Source organism: Atta colombica, unplaced genomic scaffold (genome assembly GCF_001594045.1).
Source record: "Atta colombica isolate Treedump-2 unplaced genomic scaffold, Acol1.0 scaffold27, whole genome shotgun sequence".
NCBI lineage: Eukaryota > Metazoa > Arthropoda > Insecta > Hymenoptera > Formicidae > Atta > Atta colombica.
This window is the reverse complement of record NW_017259370.1, coordinates 1,665,510-1,670,747: the sequence shown is the minus strand read 5'-3', so window position 1 is coordinate 1,670,747 and position 5,238 is coordinate 1,665,510. Positions and strand designations below refer to the sequence as shown.

At 32.0% G+C, this 5,238-nt stretch overlaps 1 protein-coding gene and 1 non-coding gene across 2 annotated transcripts in view; both read left to right on the top strand.

Annotated features, from left to right (window-relative positions):
* The first annotated feature begins 455 nt into the window (after positions 1-455).
* On the top strand, positions 456-527 carry Trnap-ugg. The gene has a single exon. It is a non-coding gene; the product is annotated as a tRNA-Pro (tRNA).
* Positions 528-1,509: 982 nt separating this feature from the next.
* The window catches only part of LOC108689359 (solute carrier organic anion transporter family member 5A1), an 18,648-nt gene continuing 14,919 nt past the window's right edge, over positions 1,510-5,238 (top strand). The window contains exon 1 of the mRNA XM_018196091.1: positions 1,510-1,867. The gene's annotated coding sequence lies outside the window, so the exon portion shown is untranslated. The remainder of the gene's footprint in view (positions 1,868-5,238) is intronic.

Genomic DNA, 5,238 nt, shown 5'->3' with positions numbered 1-5,238 from the left:
ATATATATATATATAATATAAATTTCTATTTTTATTTTTGCGCTCTTTTAAATTTTTTATGAGACAAGTATCTTGTTCAACAAATTCTAGTTCCCAGCTCGATCTGATTAGTTCAAAAGCAATTAACATTGTCATTTTTATCATTCGTAAAATAAATTTAAGAAATACTGCTGGATATATATATATATTAGTATACAATTACCAACAAATGATGATATATTTAGACTCAAACTCGCATTAATAACAATGTGTTATTGCGTATATATAGTCTACCGTATTAAATTCATCCGGAATAAAAATCTTTTTTGTGTTTATCGATACTTGAATATTTTTTTTATTTATTATATTACATTAGTTTTTACAATCTGAGATACGGTAGTATTTCAGCACTAAGCATGGTGTAAGACACTATAGTATGTCCCAGATCTACCTTTCTTGACGCTGAACAATCATCAGGCCTCTTGGTCTAGGGGTATGATTCCTGCTTTGGGTGCAGGAGGTCCCGGGTTCAAATCCCGGAGGGGCCCGATATTTTTTTTAAAATTGTATTTTACTTATCAATGAAATGTATATTGAATTGAATTGAAAAAATAAAATTAATTGAAATTTAAATGTGAAATCTTTCCACGCAATTTTATATATTTTTAAAGCTTTAATATTTCTTTTAATGTAATCGTAATCTAGCTGTAATAAAGTTACACTTGATTCGTTTAGAATGAAAAAAATCTTTTACGTCTTTTCTTATGTTAATAAATGTAAATTACATAATGCAAGATGCTGAAAGTCTTTCCTCTCTCTCTCTCTCTCTCTCTCTCTCTCTCTCTCTCTCTCTCTCTTGTAATTAATTTTCTTTAATATTGTAAATTATTTCCTTCATTTCTTGTATTATTATTGTTTTAATTTATTTGTGTTCTTAGAGAACACAGCTTTAAAATAATAATAAACGCTCTTTTTCTTTCATAATTAATTTTCTTTAATATCATAAATTGTTTTCTTTATTCTTTTTATTACTTTTGCTTTAATTTGTTCTTACAGGAGGTCTTAAAATGTTAATAAACATTATCTCTCTCTCTCTCTCTCTCTCTCTCTCTCTCTCTCTCTCTCTCTCTCTCCAACAATCGTATTCAGTTTGAACAGCGTATTGGAGCAGCGACACTTCATACCGCCTCTAATGTGTTCAATAATTAAAACAGTCAATGAGCGCACAGTGATCCTTTATACGATCCTTTATTACGATTGATTTCTACATTTAGATTCAACCAAGAATTAAAGAACGAATGATATTAAAGCATCATTGAGTCCTGACTGAGTTGTTTTTCTTTTTCACACGAGATGACTAAAGACAAAAGATTACACCGATTGCACCACACTAACTCGAACTGACCAATCACAGCTGACAATCACTGCGGCTGACTGTGACGACACCATGTGACAAGCGACGGAACCAAGTGACAGTAGGATAAACTGAATGAGAGGGGCAGCACCAGGCGGCAGTGGCGGCATCGCGGAGAGAGCACGAGAGAGCGCATGCTCGAGAGCTCGAGTTCCTCGATGGTCAGGCAAAAACACAGCTGGTCTACGATTCTCAAAGTGAGCTGACGTTCGAACGGCTATCAATGTGATTTCTACGAATTTATACCGACTTGTCGGAGCCGAGCGCCAGGGCTCGCGCGAACCTGCGGCAAGTTGTATGGAAAGCCCGTCGATCGCGACTGTTTCCTGTAGGTGAATGATGCGACTGATGTGTGTGCGTCGCCCAATGTAGTTCTGGAGAACAACGCGGTGTCTTGAAACCACGAGGATTTTTCGCTTGGCTCGGCCCTGGATACAAAGGAGTGTCCTGCCACTGTCTCGACGCGTCCTTACCGTGAGTCTCGTATCTCTCCATGTTAATATATTTTGCCGTACCTCGAAGAGATCTCTTTCTAACCTTTCGTTCGGTCGGATCTGTCCGTGAGATTTAGGTCGTATGACATGAGATCCCGTTTTTCGAGTCTACTATGAGACCTATCTTGCAACGCGATGCGACGCGCCGCATCGAAAACCTCGAGATCGGAGTAGCGAGATGCGATTCATGTTGGAAACGTTTACACCATTTCGAATCTGTACATCGCGTGAATCATCATCTTCCTTTTAATTGTGTGTTTTTCAAGTTAGGCTACATGGAACACCGCTGTTTCGTGAGCTTATCTTGAACGTTTGCGAAACTGCGATGATATATGTCTGGACTTTTCCTCTTGAAACCTTCAGTTTGTTTTCAGAGTACAGAATTATATTGTTTTTTTTATAGATAGTTTTTTTTATAGATAAAGCTCTCCGCCTCTGGTGGCTTTTTTTACATTGTATCGAAACAACTTGTTTATGTTCGCGTATGGAAGCTTAATAATTATTTTAATACAGAAAGAATACAAAAAGATCCGTGTCAATTGAATTTTTTAAATTAAAAAAGAGATATCGAAAAATCGAATTAACTTTATTTGTAATGTACTCATAATTATCGTTATGATATAAGAAAAGTTTAATTTTTTTTCTTATTATTTTTTTATGTACGTTTAGGAGTTCATACTGTTTTCTAATTAAAAGAAAATAATATCACGCGAGTAAAGAATTTCTTACGTAAATTTATAACATATTATAATTCAACAACTCGTTTATCTTCGCGTATATAAGTGTAGTAATTATCTAATGCAGAAAGAATACGAGAATTATCTATATTACTTGAATTTTTTAAACAAAAATTGATATATAGTCGAAAAATCAAACTGAGTTGGACTTTTATCTAAAATATACTTATACGGTTATCGTTGTAACCAAGAAAATATTTACTTCTCTTCACTCTTCTATACATTTAAAAATTTATGCTATTTTCTAATTAAAAGAAAATAATATCGGGCAAGTATATATTACATAAACTTATAACATGTAATAATTCAACAACTAGTTTATCTTCGCATATGGAAAGTAATTATCTTAATTCATAAAGAATACGAGAATTATGTCTGTATTGGTTGAATTTTTTAAATAAGTTTAAATAATTTTTTATTTTTTAAATATTTTTTTAGACATAGATGTACGTTTAACACATTATATTTCAGCAATTTATTTATCTTTGCGTATAGAAACGTAATAATTATTTTAATGCAGAAAGAGTACAAGAATCTGTATTAGTTGAATTTTCTAAATTAAAAGAGAAATATTGTTGAAATATCAAATCAAATTTAATTTTTATTTCTAATATATTCATAGTTATTTCTTGACAAAGGAAAGAGTTTAATTACTCTTCTATGTACACGTTTAAGATTTATGTTGTTTTGTAAATTAAAAAAATAACATTGTGCCAGAGGAAAGTATATTTTACAAGAATTTATAACATGTTATAGATTGTTTTGATTCTCTCCTTTTTTTGTGATCCATTTTTTGTTAATGACATTGCACACAATAATTTTATAAAATGAATCTCGATACATTATTTCGTGCTCATGTGTTAAATTTCATCTCTTCTTTGTGGAATATAAGACAATAATATAAGACAATAATGTTTTTGACTTAACCAATGAAAATTATAATATAATCGTAAAAAAAGTTTAGTACAAAAACACGCTAAAATTAATATTTCTGCGAACAAATAATTGATTAATCGCGTTATATATCATGCTGATTTTGTATGCAGAATGTAACTCTCGCTCGTCCTCGGATCGTCCTAGCATTAATTGTTATGTCAATTAACATAGATAATTGGCCCACGCAGCCACCAATTAGGTAGACGTGCACGTAGAAATCAAATGATCTCTTTGCTACAAATATAATTCTCACATATATTTAATTATACAGAGAAAGACACCTCAACTAGTTTTAGGATTCAAATTTTTATTTACGAATTAAGTATCTAGGAATATATTTTTTTCATTTTTGTAAAATGTACTACTGTGTGTTTATGTACTACTATGTTTTTTTTACAATTAGTGAGAATTGATATTATATGAGTTTCAAGGAAATGAAAATTTTTTATTGTTTTCTCTTGATTGATAATTCTATCGATTCCTTTTGATTTTGAAATGTGTCTTCGAAAGTCTCGAATTAAAATTGAAAGTCACGTATCGCCATGCGTTTCTTGATTTGATGTAGTCGTTTCGTTATCGTGACACTTACGTAATGCATTTCTCGCAGACGAGCGTGAACTGTGTTGCGTTTCTTAATGCGAATTGAAAAATTTGGCGTATTTATTGTTATATCACATGTTCCTCTCATCAGCTGTACAAAGAAAAATATTTTGAAACGACAATATTATTGTTGAAATGATATTGTGATAAAAATCATTCAATTTAAATAAATTTTAAGCCCTAAAAGATTTCGAATTATGTTACGTGATAAATTTTATAATAGAAAAAAAATGATAACACTCGATAATAAAGTTGATATGAAACGAATGATAGATGATATCACGTCTATCTATCGCTAAAAACTATTATATCTCTCGATTACATAAAATAAAATGAATTGGAGGGAGGGGAGAAGGATGAAAAATATTCCATCGGATTTTATGGCCAGATAGATTTTCTCATCAGCCAAACTGGTGTGTGTGTGTGTGTGTGTGTGTGTGTGTGTGTGTGTGTGTGTGTGTGTGTGTGTGTGTGTGTGTGTCTTAATATTTATTCCGATGAATTGACATTAAGAAAAATATCTTGGTTGGATTAATTGGAATTCCAAAATGGACGAATCAGAATTTTCTGGTTAAATATTTAGAATTTTAGTTAAAATAGTCGAAATTCTAATTAATATAATCAGAATGTTCATTCATTTTTAACTAGATTTTTCTTAGTATATCTAGTACTGCTAGGATGAAGTCCTAGCACGATATACACACTTATACAAAAGTGCAAATTAGCACTAAGATAAACGACCTTCCTTGTTCTAGTGTGAAACAAAGCTAAGGTCGATCGAACACTTTCAATTACAATTTTTTTCTCATATTCTATAATTATATACACTTTATGACGCGAAAAATATAAGACAAATGTGAAACATTATAGATTCATGCTCTCCTCTCAGCGTGAGAGCGTCTATAAATGTATTACAGGAGAACCCACGCGTAGTACGTGGGCTTTATTTGTCTTTATTTGCTGCAAAATGTACACACACACATGCACACGCACGCACGCACGCACATACACACGCACGCACATACACACGCACGCACGCACGCACACACACACACAATATATACATACATACATACAT